We start from the raw sequence: 17,453 nt of genomic DNA, 5'->3' as shown, positions 1-17,453 counted from the left end.
CCTAGTATGACGAAACAGAATCAGGAATTGAAACAGGATAATCATGCTATTAAGAATCAGATACAACAGGATAATCAGAACTTGAGACAAGAGATTAAGATACAGATCCAACAAGTCAAAATTCAGATGGAAGAAGGGATCGCTAAAATTGATAGTCAGATCACTCATATAAAGAAATCCGCGAAAGAATCGAGAGAAAGAATTCAGGTACGAACACAAGGTCAGCAGCAACTACGCACTGACGTGGACAAGGTCCAATTGGAGATTGTAAATGTTGACAAAAAGGTGGAACGTGTTACAAAAAAGCCACTCGAACAGCAATACTAATTTCGGAAGAACAAGCAATTCAAAGCAAGGTCGCAAAGGCTGCACTGAAAAAATATGATCAGCGGATCAATAAAATAGAACTTAAAAACAAATATCAGTTTGAAAAGCTTCGAACAGAGTTGATACAAACTATCGAAGAAAAGATCGAGACCGATTACACCTGTAGCGAAACAACTGACACGTCAAGCATTAATTCAGTACACGAACACGCGCCGTCTAAGAAAGTTCAAGTAGAACCAAGGCTAGACCTAACACTCGCGCAGAAATCAAAACAGAAAACCCCGATTAAAGTAATACATGACATGCCACAGAACCGGGCACAGTATCTATAAAAACGCAACACATGCATTCAGCCGATACCAATCGAAAGACAGGCAACTGAACCAGTACATCCAAGACACAACATAATAGCAAGACAGGTACTATACCGCGAACGACGAGAGTAGAAACACTGAACAACACTTTTATTTACCAATGATACGATATGACGCGGATATCAGTCAGGAAATGTAGAATAGGCAGTCAGGCAGTAGATTACCAGAGAATAAACACGACGACACAAGCAGTGGCAGTTTATTTTAGTTCATGAATCAGCCACAAACCGGATTTATGAGTAGATATGATACAGACCACTTCCTTACAGTCATAAAATTTCAACATTTCGAGTAAGAAGGCGGTAGCTTGCATGCACGCACATTCTTCGATCAGTTTCAAGTAGGCTTACCAAACCACTGGAGCGTAGCTCACAAACGTGACTTCATTTGTGGACACATGTCAGGGACAGTAGCAAAGGTGATGCAAAAGACCGCGGCTACCTGTACGTCTTACCTACAGTTCAGAACAGCATTTCTTGAAATATATTGGTCTAAGGAGGCGCAAAACAAAATTGAATACGAGTTACTTCAGATGACACCACATGAAAACTCAGGAGAGAAAAGCGTGTTAAAATTCTTTGATACAATGGACAAAAAGAATCAATGCCTAGACAAACCATACAGTAACGGATAGCCGATACGTCTATGTAGAATGAACTTATCGGTAAAGCATCAACAGGTGACAATAGGAAAAAATGAAAATACCGAAGAATTCAAAGAGGTTTTAAGGTAACTTGAATTTATGTTTAAAGAAGACGACGTTAAAGAAAAAGGAAAGGAAAGGGAACAGCAAAAGGAGCGGACTAGGAACGAATATTCCAATAATAATAATCGTAATCCTAACACCAATAACTTCAGGCAATATGACAGACAAGCACAGTGGACACAATTGGCATAGAATCGATAACCAAAATAATTGGTACCGAAATAGGAGCGGTAATGGACACTTATACAGTGGTGGATATGGGTTTAGGAATAAAAATGCCAACGGTCAAGGGTACTTTGAAAGAGGTCACGATGTTAGAAACAGCAACTGGCGAGACCAGGGCGCGAATAATTACCAAGGAAATTATGGTCCACAAAGACTAGAACAACACAGCATAGAGAAACCAGAAGTAGAAATTAGGCCACCTAATCGTGAAAAACGTAAAGATTGACGGGAAAATCCGGAAGAGGTTAGGCAAACTGACGTCCATTCAGTAAGACAATGGAAAAAGTACATTCATCTTTTGGAAGCAGCTAGATCAAAATTAGGAAAAACTGAAAACAGCCAAAATTCAGACAAACAGGGACTTACGAAAATTTCCGATAAAGAGTCAGATACGGTTGAATTACGCTACATAGCCTGGGAAAACAGTATAGAATGAGAAAATTCTGAAAGCGAGGATGAACTGCCACCTCTTCCGTGTATTAAGGAATTAAGCTACGAAAAATTGTTAACCGGGCTTGACGAGAAGCAAGTAAATGAACGCGATAAAACAGAGCAGAGTATCCTAGATAAAAACAAAACACAGACGCCACGAACACAAAAGACGTATAATGTATACAACATGGGTGACTATGAGGAGGTAAAGAGAAAGTACATTCGGGAATGTTTGGAAATGAAGGAAAAGGAAAGACAGGAGCTCGAAAACAGACGAAAAGAGGTAGATAGGTCGCAGACGGTTTTGCTCACGCAGTTAACACCAAAGCAAACACAAACACAAAGGAAAGGTACAGTTATCCACAGGTTAAGCTATGAATCTATAGCAGAGGATTTGATGCAAGAAAAGGAAATCGTAACATTCACAATTATACAACCCATATTAAAGATAAACATTGGTGAAATCACGACACAAGCAATCATAGATAGTGTGAGTCAAGTGACGGCTATATCAGAAAGCCTATTTGAAAGATGCAATAGAGAGAAAGATTTACCGATTTTAAGGACAAAAAGGATAAGTGCTTTTGGAGCATTAGGAAAAAATGCAACAGAGGTGAAATACGAAACACGTCTTTCATTTAACTGCCAAGGTTACGAATTTGAAAACAATTTTATAATCGTACCAAAACTTACGGCTGATATGATAATCGGTGTAGATTTCATTAATGAGCGTAAGGTTCACATTTGCATACCACAAGGCTTCGCAACAATAGATGATTTAATACTATATTTTATTCAAACTTTGAACGATGAAAAAGAACAAGGAAAAGTAAAGCAATTGCATTTAAATCAAGAAGGGAATGAAATAGGGGAGGAGAGACACCCTGGATATAAGTTTGAGGAAAACCTTGACCCACTCCCACCAGAAATAACAGAAGAAATTCATCAAGAGATTGGTAAGAAGATAGAGAAAATAGATGATATTTCGCTCGACGATAAAAAAAATTTAGATGGCATATTGAGATCACATGCGGAGGTATTTGCACCAAAGACAGGTAGCATTGAAGATTTTCAATACAAATTTGAGGTCAAAGATTATAAACCCTTTCGTGTTCCACCTTATTCCATACCATATAGTTTTCGAGAGCAACTATTTCTTGACATCAGAAAAATGTTGGATGATGACATAATTGAACCCATTAAGTCACAATATAATTCACCCTTACCCGTTGTATGTAAGAGGGATGGGAGCATACGTTTGGTACTCGATTCAAGACAAATAAACACAATTATAATTTCGGAAACAGATAGACCAGAGAAATTGGAGGAGCTGATTCAGAAGTTTCATGGAGTACAGATTTTTTCATCCATCGATTTGTGTTCAAGTTTTTGGCAAATAGAATTGGAGCCTTGATGTCGAAAATACACAGCCTTTGTCTTTGGTCGTTGCTACCAATTCAAACCTTTACCGTTAGGCCTCAAAATTTCGTCAGCTGCCTTTATTCGTGGTCTGAATTCTATACTGAATCTCGACATACTTCAGAAAATTACTTTCTATGTGGATGACGTTCTTGTGGCGGAGGCAACTTCGGCAGAATATAATTATATACTGGATAATTTCCTACAAATTATGAAAAAAACATGGGGTCACCGTCGACATTACTAAATCGCATTTTTGAAAATCAGAAATTAAATTTTTAGGACATAATATATCTGAAAAAGGTATAACGCCAGACGAGAAGAAGATAGACGCTTTTCGTAATATTTCTACTCCCTACAACAAGAAAAGTGTAAGGGAATTCTTGGGGTATTAAATTTTTACAAAAAAATTATATGGATAGACACACTTGCAGCACCTAGACTGTGTGCACTGAGAGGAAAAGAACACACCCTGGATATGGGATAAACAAGCAGATGAAGAATTTCCTAAGTTGAAGGAGGAATTGAATAATGCTCCAATTTTATCACACCCAGATTTAAGTCAGGAGTTCTGTCTAGTAATTGATAGTGCAAAGACCGGGCTAGGGGCGGTACTATTTCAACAAATTGAGGAAAACGGTAAGAAAATGGATAAAACAATAGCTTTTGCAAGTAGAGTACTATCGAAAGCAGAAAAAAATTTCTATAACAGAATTAGAAGCTCTAGCTATAGTATCGGCATTTCAAAAATTTCGACATTTTCTGTTTGGCATACAAACACAAGTATACACAGACCATAAAGCATTAGAGTCTTTAATCTCCTCCAAATTAACCCACGGACGTTTGGCAAGATGGATGCAAATACTGCAGGAGCATGACTTCTCAATCACATACATACCAGGACCTGAAATTATTCTGGCCGATGCGTTGTCTCATTCACCACACAGAATGGCAGAGGACCAGAAAATCAACATTGAAGATGAAGAACGGACTATCCATTATCTAAAAAACGTACCATTCGAAAATTTTATCACAAATGCTTTAAAAAGTTTATCTGACGAACAAAACAAAGATCAGACCCTCCTCAAGATTAAACACCAACGTACCGATAAAATCAACACAGAAATTAGAGAAAAATATGTAGTAAAAGATAATATCCTATTTTTCAAACGTAATAATGATACTGCACAGTTTTTACAAATCTTTAACATAACGCAGCGCGTCAGCAACCGTATATGTATAGAAAATAAACAATTTTTTCAGCCTTCAGTTGCAAGGTAATTTTTACTCGTTTACCTAGGTTTCGATTCCAGTAATGGAATCTTCTTCAGAACAAAAAAAATAAATTATTTTGAGAGCCAAACACTGGCCTTGTCACAGATTAAAAATTAAAACAATAAAGACGCATAATCATAAGATTATGTCTGTCAAAATTAAAACCATTAAGGCGAACGTAGACGAAGCTACGCCGGCCAGAAATAAGGACCACATGTGAGCGCCATTCGACGGCCAACACCGCGGTTCCTGGTGTGTCCGCTGTGCGTGCGTGTGATCATTGCTTGTACAGCCCTCTCGCAGTGTCCGGAGCAAGTATGGTGGGTCTGACACACCGGTGTCAATGTGTTCTTTTTTCCATTTCCAGGAGTGTAGATTCAGCAAAATGAACGGTATTCTCTGTACCACATCATCAAATTCCCATACCGAACCAGGTGTGAAGTACCAAGATGTCACAGCACAACATTGGGTGACAATCGTCGCTAGTCAACTACAATCATCGAACTGCCATACCGTCCCAGGTGTGACAGAGAAGGAGTATCAAGACATCACTGTTTATGCAGTAAACCGCAGTCATCATCATTGGTTAAAAGTACCACTCGATGATGACAATGTCAACAAGTAAGACCTGGCATGACATGCTAGAGTGCTTCTCTCGTGATTTGTGACAACCATACAAATGAGCCGACGCCTTCCAGTATTTCAGTGGGGATCGTCGAGCATAGAAATTGACGCAAAAAAAAAGTTAAGAAAGTGATATATTTGTAAAAACGTTTTTCTCCTTTTTTGTAAAAGTAATTATTTTTATTATGTATGTAAAGTCCATAATTTACAGATACCTTAAAACCTTTTGTAAAGAAACTTAATTAGTAAAGTTATATAATCTCAGAAACTCTTGGAAAGTCTATTTATTTCTTTTATATGTAAAATTTCAAAAGGATATATGCAGGGTTTTTCTTCTTTAAGTAACATTCAAAAACACCTTTTTGGGGTTTTAATATTAATACCAAGGGTAGAATTAAGAGGAAACACTGTACACTAACAAGTTTAGAAAAATTAATATTGTAAAAACAAATTTTTGGAAATAAAAAAGAAAATCAGAGACACGTACTGGCAATGACAAAGAATAACAACCTTTGTAAAGTCTATATTTGCCTAACAACAAAACATAAACAGTAGAATTAAAAAATAGAAACAATAGCTATAAAGAAATCATAAAAAATTTGTCATGAATAGCTGAGAAAAGTTTATTGGAAAGTCTAAAAGAACAATTTTTGCCTGACTTTGTCAATGTTTTCCTCGGCATTGAGAAACCCCAGACAAAAATTCTGTCAGAAGGAGGGTGGTATGTAAGATGTCATAGTCTCCTGACCTTCATTGCTTACATGTTCCGCCCTCACAATCATATTCCTTACATCAAGACGCTTCATTGGACCCAAACTCGTTAAGATAAAGTCAATGTTGTTTGAATTCATGTAAACGATATGCAAATAACAAGTACGCGCACCGTGGTTGAAATACTCGAGGCTAGCGTGCACACATACATTCCAGACACGACGGTCACTGCAGCCTTTAGTTCGAGAGAGGCAGACTGCACGCCAGGGGGCCGGTCCATTCAGAGGACGACCCAGCCTGTCTATGTTGGCCGGTGACCGCCCATAGAGCAGACAGCAGTTGACCGAGGGAAAGGAAGAACGACCCCGTATTCAGCTTAAAAGCAAATTCCGCTACATTGTGAGGGAGCGGCCAGCCTACACATTCTTTACACATAGCACGCAGTCTCAGAGATTATCACAGGGAGACAGCAAACGCCAAACGCCGATGCTACGTATTTCCAGATTAGTTGCCTTAAACGAAACGTCATTCTCCCGATTTAGAAGAGCAATGCTGATTGGCAGATGAGCTGAAGGAGTAATGGAAGAGACCGAAAGATATACACCTTCACGTCTGGCGTGGAGCGGGACCGTTCCGTTGTCGCTCTTGGAGCGAGAACACGTAACGAGAGCGTGCGCGTTCGTACGTGTACTCAAAGAGCGACTCTATATTGAGTTCTTGCGATTAAGCGTTGTTCACTGTGTTGGCCGACACACTTATTGTGCGGTGTGAATGGACAGAGGTATAGTTAAACGCCTGCGAGCAAATTTTTGAGTGGCATCGCGGTGGACTGGTTATCTGACCGGTTTACCACGCCAATAGTTAGACTAGGGGTGGATAGGAGTCCTTGACTTCATCAAGGCGTAGGGAGAGTTTGATTGGCGCTGGTCAATCCAGATAGAACGAGAGTTATCTTATTTGCCAGCAGCGAGCGGCGCAGGCAGCAGTCATCACAGCTAACGGTATTGCGTGCTACAGCTCTTGCGAGCGCCATATTTCCTCCACAAAAGGACACTTCACTGCATTTCACACGTGACAACCTTGACCGTATCTAGCAACATTCTAACGGATAAGTATTCAAGTTGAGTAGGCGCGGCTCTCAGCCATTCTGCCAAGTCAATAACAATCTTAAATTTGTATAGAAATTTCATTAGCGAATCCTATCCTTGAGAGGTAACTTCACATTCCGAGAAGAACTTGTTCAATTCATAACTAAAAGTGCCATAGTGATTTCTCAGAATTTTTGAAAAATAAATAATAATTTCCTTTAGTTTCATGTGTTTCTTACACTAACTAGCACTACTCCAGTACACAAGTATCCCACTAGTTACGTAAGAAATTTTGTTAATTTTTGTGTCATTTCCTTACAGTGGACGACTCCAGAAGATATTTATTGCTGAAAGTTTTTCAGGGATTTCTCTTTAGAGCGTTAGGAGCGTCTGTCTGACTTCTGTAGTAGTGTGGGGGTGGAAATTGCATCTTGCTGGAGCCACAGGGTAAAGTGTACATCTCAGATTAATCCGTTGCGCAGAATAACAGAATAGCAACCACACGCTCACAAATCCTATGACATTCCATGTTATCCCACTTTAAAAGAGTTCACTATCCCCTGTGTTTGGCACGGATCTTCTACACTTGATCACTTTTACAGGATTATTTGGACGAGTGTTGCGTAAGTGAACCCCTTTGTAGACTCTCTGCGTTTTCCCAGTATTTTACCAGTAAACCAAAGTCTACCACCTGCTTTACATACTATTCTCTTTGTGTCCATAGGAACTGTTACACATAGATAATAGGATGAGTTGACTCATTCCAATAATACGTTTCGTCATGTGCAGTTTTCATATTTCAGAAATGATTCAGATACAACTGACAGCGTGAGAACAAAAACAATATCCTTCCCCTTTAAGACAGCTTGATTTCTGCTTGAGACGTTTTCGGTGAGGTGTATTAGAGCCTATGAAGGAATGGCAGCTCAGTGTTTCTCAATAGCCGAAAGCAGTGAAGGTAGTAATGACATACTGGGGTCTAGGTGTCCCACTGGGTTGAAATTGGAACACTTGGCCGACTAGTCCATTTAAAGAATATTATTGTCCATAAATCCTTGCCTCAGTGCTTTAAGACAAATAGGATGGTAATGCTGATATAATCGCCGTCTCAGAATTGCTCCTATACTGTATGCATTTCATAAGACTGTTCACTGTTTTATATCGTGACTCATTTTGCGCCTGCATGAGCGTAATAGTGGACCACATCCTAACCACCAAAAGCAACCTCATACCCTAATACCACCTCTGTTTCACTGTTCGCAGTATACATAACGGCAGGTAACTTATTCCAGGGCTTCGTCAAACAGTTTCACAGAATTGCCATAATGTATAGCATGATTCAACCCTCCAAATCACTCGTTTCCAGCGTGCCGCTTGTCGAGTTAACATGAGCATCTTCTGCTCGGGCTAGTGGCGTCACCTGTAGGCCATTGAGGGAAAGTGTGTCCGGGGTGAGGAGAAATGGGCAGTATGTTGTCAGCCGGGAAACAACATTGCTCCACGCGGATTTTTAAGCGATTGGCTGCGTCAGCTGACGTAGCTGCAGGATATGAGCCAGGGTTGTGCTCCGCCTTGCCCAAGGCTGCAGCAGCTGGTGGTTAAGCGGGGTTGGTGTTAGACGCCGCACTGCCGCGCAGTGCTCTTTGAACTGGAATTAACTGCGATGGCGTAGTGGGTTACGTGAGTAGAGCTAAACTTCCACAAGTGGAGTGATTTCCACACTACCTCACGGCAGTCAAGGAATATTAAATTTAGCGGTACGTTTTCTCAGTTATTTGAAGTGCTTGATTTAAGTAAACTATACTCGAGTGCTACTCTTCTTCAGTTGGTGAATTAAGTAACTGCTATCTGAAGTTCGTTTCCAAACTCTACGGTTCGTTGAAACAAGCTATTGATTCAGAGCTCACAGTGGCACCTCCACGTAGACCTTTGACATTACTCACGTAACTCATTTAGACATTGGGAGTTTTATTATGAACGTGTATTGACTATGTAGGGTTGGCACTAATGTCGAACGTCACCAAGTCTAAGAAGTCATACACATGTATGAGTTCATCTTGTGATGTCTACAGAAATGAACGATCTAATGTTATGTCCAAGAAGAATAATGGAAAGAACTATATGATTTTATTCAAAGAAGTATTTTTGTAATTGTTACTGTCTTGAACACTGTGAATTTTTTTATACATATCAAATTCCTCGTGATGTTTTAGAAGATAAATGGGACTCCTTACAATATTGATTTGATGAGGTATAATCTTAAATTATTTACTTGTTGCCTCATTATACACTCATGCTCATAAATTAAGGATAATTGCAGAATGTGGTACCACACAATGTGGCACTATACAAAACTGGCACTAATAGGGAACACACAAGACACATATCTGTAAGCCCACGATATTGGTGATAAGTTGAGAAAAGTGCTACAAAACGCCACTGTTACCTGCGCATGTACCCCGACATCAATATGGGATATGATCACCATGGACACGTACACAGGCCGCACAACGGGTTGGCATACTCTGTATCAGGTGGCCGAGCAGTTGCTGGGGTACAGTCTACCATTTTGCACCAGTGCCTAGGGGTTTGAAGACGTGCAGCGATGCGTCGACCGATAGCATCCCAGTCTTGCTCGAAGGAGTTTAGGTCTGGAGAACAGGCAGGCCACTCCATTAGCCTGATTTCTTCTGTTTCAAGGTACTCCTCCACGACGGCAGCGTCGGCCGCTGGTGGCCAAGCGGTTCTGGCGCTACAGTCTGGAACCGCGCGACCGCTACGGTCGCAGGTTCGAATTCTGCCTCGGGCATGGATGTGTGTGTTGTCCTTAGGTTAGTTAGGTTTAAGTAGTTGTAAGTTCTAGGGGACTTATGACCTCAGCAGTTGAGTCCCATAGTGCGCAGAGCCATTTGAACCATTTGAACGACGGCAGCTCGGTGGAGCTGTTCGTTATCGTCCGTCAGGAGGAAAGTGGGACCAACTGCACCCCTGAAAATGTGGACATACTGGTGCAAAATGACGTCCCGATACACCTGACTTTTTACAGTTACCCTCTCTAAGACATCCAGACATGTAGGGGTGTACATGCACCAATCATAATCCCACCCCACACCATCAAACCACAACCTCCATACAGATCCCTTTCAAGGATATTAAGGGGTTGTTATCTGGTTCCTGGTTCACGTCAGATGAAAACCCGGCGAGAATTACTGTTCAGACTATACCTGGATTCGTCCGTGAACATAACCTGGGACCACTGTTCCAATGACCATTTACTGTGTTCTTGACACCAGACTTTACGGGCTCGCCTATGACCAGGAGTGAGTGGAATGCACCTTGCAGGTCTCCGCTCGAATAAATCATATCTGTTTAGTGGTCTGTAAATTGTGTGTCTGGAGACAACTCTTCCAGTGGCTGCGGTAAGGCCCCAAGCATGGCTACCTGCAGTACTCCGTTGCCGTCTGCGGGCACTGATGGTGAGATATCGGTCTTCTTGTGGTGTTGTACACTGTGGACGTCCCGTACTGTAGCGCCTGGACACGTTTCCTGCCTGCTGGAATCGTTGCCATAATCCTGTGATCACACTTTGTCGCACACGAAGGGCCCGTGCTACGACCTGCTGTGTTTGACCAGCCTCCAGTCGCCCTAGTATCTTACACCTCTTACGCCTCTTTGAACCATTTTCAACACACAATCGCCATTATCACGTCTGAAAACGTCTGCACATTTACTCGCTGCACCGTACTCTGCCATGCACCCAACACTCCTCTGCGTATGTGGACTGCTGGCAGCGCCACCGTGCGACGACCGCAGGTCAAATGCAGAGCATGGTCATACGCCGAGGCGATTTAAACCCGCAAACCGCCCACCAGAGTGTTGTTTCACCATGTATCAGCATTATCCTCAATTTATGAGTGTGAGTATATTTTCAACGATCCCAGTATGAGTTAGTGTATCTCCTATAGTATATGACACTAATTTGTAGAAACGTATTACACATTTCTTACGGTAATTTGAACAGTAACCTCCAGTTTCACTGGGTTGGTATAATGAGAGTAGTAGAGGGGCTGGACGGATCATTATAGAGACATGTCGAAATTGGTACGATACGATCTGTAATCGTTGCTTCATGAATGCTGATATTTGTCATTTTTCAGACCACACTTATTATACGTAACGTGCTACAATGGTCAGTACGTAAACTATGCACTGACGTTGGCATTCTGAGGACGTACTCTGCCTACGTAGCTTCCAGGGAAATTTCTTGTATTACGTTGTCTGTACAAATTCTGTGCTTATTTCTTTGGCAGATGCTCCTGGCTTCGAAAAATAATTTTATTACCTAATAGTATGTTCTTAATCCTAAATTATTGGCAAAATTTGTTTCAAAAAATTGGTTCAAATGGTTCAAATGGCTCTGAGCAGTATGGGACTAAACTTCTGAGGTCAGCAGTCCCCTAGAACATAGAATTACTTAATCGTAACTAACCTAAGGACATCACACACATCCATGGCCGAGGCAGGATTCGAACCCGCGACCGTAGCGGTCACGCGGTTCCAGACTGAAGCGCCTAGAACCGCTGAGCCACCCCGGCCGACTCAAAAAATTGTTTTAGTAACAACTTGTACGACTTTAATCAATAGGTTTTTGAATTTGTCATTCTGCACATTAGTCACCCGCACTTACCAGCAAAACACCTGGATGCCCCAGTCGTCCACTGGGCAGTGATGTCGCTCTTTGCACCACGTCAAGCGTAGCTTATCATTGCCTGGACAAATGCGTGGCTTGTGAGGCGGTACGCGACCATTCTACACGACTCTTTTTAACTCCCGGCAAGAGTAAATGTGCTAACTGTGCCGCTGGTAGCACTTTGGTGTTAACGAGTGAGACGTTCCCCTGATTTCACACGACTTATTTGCAACAACTATCCTCCTCTATGTGCGACGAAATCTATGTTCGTCAGTACAAGAGGTCTCCTGGTTTTGGTTTAGCCCTTACTGGTGCTTCGCCTTTCCACAGTGACACTGCGAACAATCAACTTCTGTAGGTTTAGAATGGTTGAAATGTCCCTGATAGATTTATTATTCAGGTTACATCCAATGACTAGCCTGCTTTCCAAGTCACTGAGCTCTCTTCACCGACCATTCAGCAGTTACCACTTTTATACTAACAGCACAATACTCCACCTATCCTTTTCCGCTGTTAAGTCTGCCTCTCATGACAGTTAGTAATCAATTCCGCATTACATAGGAATGTCCAGATGCCTTTGCGCAGATAGACTTTTACATTGGAAGTTATGTCTCTCGTGACAGGCAGTGACCCACTTCGCATTACATAGGGCTTTTCTGATACTTTTGATCGTATGTTGCATGTCGGACATCTGTTATGTCCCGATATCGGCGAGACAGCGTATGAACATATTATTTGATTGTGTTTGATGGACGATACGAAGAAACCATCACTTTTGACAAAATTTATATTCGTGTGGCTCCTTGCAAATATCTGCATATTTCTTTGTAATATTCCGAAACATTTACTAAATATCAAAGGCCACTATGTTACGTGGACCATTCTATACGTGTACAGTGTACATTTTATCGTTTTTAGTGAGGTAGGCTTAATCGCGTATGGCAAACCGGAAAGTGTTACGATTTCTCCATCCTGCATCGTTGCTGTAGGGCACACCGGCCATGAATGTCAACTGCTAGCGAAGTCGGAGGCTACTGCAGTGGAACCTGTTCGAACGTCGGCACTTAGACAACCTCCGTAGAAAGGGAGCGGCTAATTCAGATCAAATGTGACAGAAAAGAAAAACCAATTCATTAATGGCTTGTAGGCCACTGCCGGCTTTTAAGGCTGGTCCAGCCTGCGAAAACAGGTAAGGGAGTGCCACGGGTCTTGGCAACCGACAGTTTCGTAATCTACTGCGTCCGCCAAACGGCTCAGTCGGTACATGTATTACGCTCCTGTTTGGCATTTTTACACCGCCGCCGTCCACCCGCGTGTAGAAAATATGAGCAATTTAATTGCCTGGCCTCGATTATAGACAGCAACTCTTAGTTACGGGCCAAGGCGTGCCAGCATAGAAAGAAAACTGGGATACGGAAACCGAGGCAGTGAGCACCACGTGACGAGCTACAGGCGAGCAACCTTGGCTGGGCTGGTCCCACCTGTCTCTGTAACAAGTGCAGCAGTCAAGCGAGCGCTGCGACTCCGCCGGGAGCCACGAGCCGAGGCAACGTGAAAGGATGTCGTCCTCAAACAGGCGTGGCATTGACGTCAATGGCATTTTGATTTTGTTACGGTAGTATAGGTTTCCAGTAACGTAACATATTGGCTACATTAATCTGCATTTGACATGGCTTTTCAAAGTAATCGTGGTGTCCGCTTTGAATTGGTTTAACTAGAACACTAGGCTAATTCTTTGTTTACACAGTTTCATCAACAATTTGGTGAAGGGTTTCTTTCAACACCCTTTACAAGATTTAAAAATAAATATATTACACCCAAGCGCGAAACGTGAAGGATGAGCACATGATTGATCTGGCCGAAAAGTCAATAACAGGATATGAAAAAATTTATGGAACAGTCGCTTCTGAAATAATATGCTGCATTTTACATAAAAAATTAACCACCAGACACGAACTGTCACGTTTCCTCAGCGCGACTGACTAACAGTGTGCTTCCGGGAGTCCTGCCCAGTTGTTGTTTGCGTTTCAGAGGCTGCAAGGTTTGCCTTTATGTATACTCGTTGCAGGATTCCAGGCTGTGTACTGTTGTGCAATCTCGCCGCTATTTATAGTCGATTCCTGATCTCGACGTCCAGCACCCCTTCGAAGCTTTCTTGCTTTTCAGAGCTCGTACTGATACTCTAGGAAATTTCTGTCTCTCAGTGTTTCCCAACACTCGTACAAATGATGGCCGGCTAGATATTAGTAAACTGCGCGCCCACCAGCAGTGTTTATTAGGTTTTCCAGCATCTATATTTGGACAGGTTCCGCAGTTGGACTGTCCGAGAAACTTGTCGTTTGCACCATGATACTAACCCGCCATTGCACCAGCCAATGTTTCAAATGGCGCTGAGAACTTTCCGTTTCAGAGTGTCATGGAATATCATTGCGACCTCAGAATAACAAAAGAGCGTCATAGGAGGTAGCGGGCTTAGCGAATCGAACTCAGCTATAAATAGCGGTGTGAGACGAACGATGGCTCGCAGTATGGTTGGAGCCCAAGCAGCGAATACATGTAAAAGCAAAGCTCGCAACACGTGAGGAGAACAGCCTGATCGGTCGTCAAAAAATTGTGCAGAAAGTGGAAACACTACTGGGCTTACCACCTGGAAGCTCAGTATTAACGATCAGATACGTTCGTTCAGTACTGGTTACGAAATTGTTGAATGCTGCCTATTAGAAAATATGAAAACGCATTTCTTTAAACAATTTTTAAACGGTTTCATCGTCCCATTTCTTACCCGAGTACCGCTTCACGTCAGAACCGAAACCGCAGTGTAAGTCGTGCCCCGAAGCTGATAATGCTGCTCCAAAGGCATCGGATGTAAATGCTATAACGACAGTGGTGTGGGCGCAAAGGGTATTCCTAATCAATTGCACAATTCGCTGCCTTGGTAAAGTTTAAATTTATTTCAGCACACAAGTGACTCTGACTTTACAGCTATCATCTGATCTCCAAGAGACGTAGGAAATATAGTATTTCAGAGTTTTGGAAGAGAAAAATAAACGTGAACTTGCTAAACACACGCAGAGAAAACGGTAACGTAATTACCACACAAAATCAGTGACACAGAGAGCATATAGTCGTATACTGAACTGATTAACAAGATGCACAATACCTAGATAATGATTAAACATTGCGGATATTTGTGGTGTTGTCATTGATAGAAGGTCTGAAGGATCTTTAATAGACAAATATTCTGACAATAATATTAATTATCAATGAAAATAATATGATAAATGCTCCGATTTTATCAATGAAAATAATATGATAAATACTCCGATTTTTACAGTTCCCAAATAAACGAAAGTCTCCATACACTGAAGTGGCCCCAATACATACGAGAGGCATTACAGTTACTGAAAATCTTGTGGCTGGGTGAGTAGTAGATAACGTGTGCTACGTTTCTCCTGTACACTTCGGAAAGGAAATATTTGTGAGGGAAGACCGAGATTTCAAAACCATCCAACCATTCTTCTTCAGGACACTGCACCAGCGCACGTAGGTCCATCTGGAATGCAAAACTGTGTACTGTGAACGTGAAATTATTATGTCGTCCACCCAGTTTTCCAGGTACTATCGCCTCGTCCTGCTGTCGTATCTACATGGTGAACACGAGACCCAAAGACAGTATTTCGGAGGTTATTCAGGGATATTTTCTCACTATTTTAGCACAAGTGACTCATGATTCCGGTTGCTCGGTACAGAGTAGTAATGTAATTATGAATAACCATAAGCAAACGGAAAGCTGTTGTTTTAAATTTTGCAATGAAGTGACAGACGGCATGCGCTAGTTCCTGATGTCCTGTTTGCCATCATTTTGCGCGGTATACAGGGTGGTCCATTGATCTTGACCGGGCCAAATATCTCACGAAATAAGCGTCAAACGAAAAACCTACAAAGAACTAAACTTGTCTAGCTTGAGGGGGAAAACCACATGCCGCTATGGTTGGCCCGCTAGATGGCGCTGCCATAGGTCAAACGGATATCAATTGTGTCTTTTTAGAACAGGAAACCCCATTTTTATGACATATTGGTGCAATACGTAAAGAAATATAGATGTTTTTAGTTGGACCACTTTTTTCCGTTTGTGATAGATGGCGCTGTAATCGTCACTAACATATGGCTCACAATTGTAGTCGAACAGTTGGTAACAGGTAGGTTTTCAAATTAAAGTACAGAACGTACTTACGTTTGAACATTTTATTTCGGTTGTTCCAATGTGATACATGTACCTTTGGGAACTTATCGTTTTTGAGAACGCATGCTGTTACAGCGTGATAACCTCCAAATACCATATTAATGCAATAAATGCTCAAAATGATGTCCGTCAACCTCAGTGCATTTGGCAATACGTGTAACGACATTCCTCTCAACAGCGAGTAGTTCTCCATTCGTAACGTTCGCACACCCATTGACAATGCGCTGACGCATGTTGTTAGACGATGTCGGTGGATCACGACTTCCCCCACAGAAAGAAATCCGGGGACGTCAGATCCGGTGAACGTGTTGGCCATGGTATGGTGCTTCGACGACCAATCCACCTGTCATGAAATATGCTGCAACGGCACGCAAGCTATGTGCCGGACATCCATCATTTTGGTTCAAAAAAATGGTTCAAATGGCTCTGAGCACTATGGGACTCAACTTCGGAGGTCATTAGTCCCCGATAACTTAGAATTAGTTAAACCTAACTAACCTAAGGACATCACACACATCCATGCCCGAGGCAGGATTCGAACCTGCGACCGTAGCGGCCTCGCGGTTCCAGACTGCAGCGCCTATAACCGCACGGCCACTTCGGCCGGCCATCATTTTGGAAGGACATCGCCATTCTGTCATGCAGTGAAACATCTTGTAGTAACATCGGTAGAACATTACGTAGGAAATCAACATCCACTGCACCATTTAGATTGCCATCGATAAAGTGGGGGCCAATTATCCGTCCTCCCATAATGCCGCACCATACTTTAACTCGCCAAGGTCGCTGATGTTCCACCTGTCACAGCCATCGTGGATTTTCCGTTGCTAAATAGTACATATTATGCCGGTTTACGTTACCGCTGTTGTTGAGTGACGCTTCGTCGCTAAATAGAACACGTGCAAAAAATCTATCGTCGTCCCGTTATTTCTCTTCTGCCCAGTAGCAGAACTGTACACGACGTTCAAAGGCGTCGCCATGCAGTTCCTGGTGCAATCGATGTTGATGTAGCATTCTCAACACCGACGTTTTTGAGATTCCCGATTCTCGCGTAATTTGTCTGCTTCTGATGTGCGGATTAGCCGCGACAGCAGCTAAAACACCTACTTGGGCATCATCATTTGTTGCAGGTCGTGGTTTACGTTTCACATGTGACTGAACACTTCCTGCTCCCTTAAATAACGTAACTATCTGGCGAACGGTCCGGAGTCTTGGATGATGTCGTCCAGGATACCGAGCAGCATACATAGCACACGCCGTTGGGCATTTTGATCACAATAGCCACGCATCAACACGATATCGACCTTTTTCCGCAATTGGTAAACGGTCCATTTTAACA

The sequence above is a fragment of the Schistocerca piceifrons genome, chromosome 7, assembly GCF_021461385.2.
Source record: "Schistocerca piceifrons isolate TAMUIC-IGC-003096 chromosome 7, iqSchPice1.1, whole genome shotgun sequence".
Classification (NCBI taxonomy): domain Eukaryota; kingdom Metazoa; phylum Arthropoda; class Insecta; order Orthoptera; family Acrididae; genus Schistocerca; species Schistocerca piceifrons.
Note: the sequence above shows the minus strand (reverse complement) of the source record.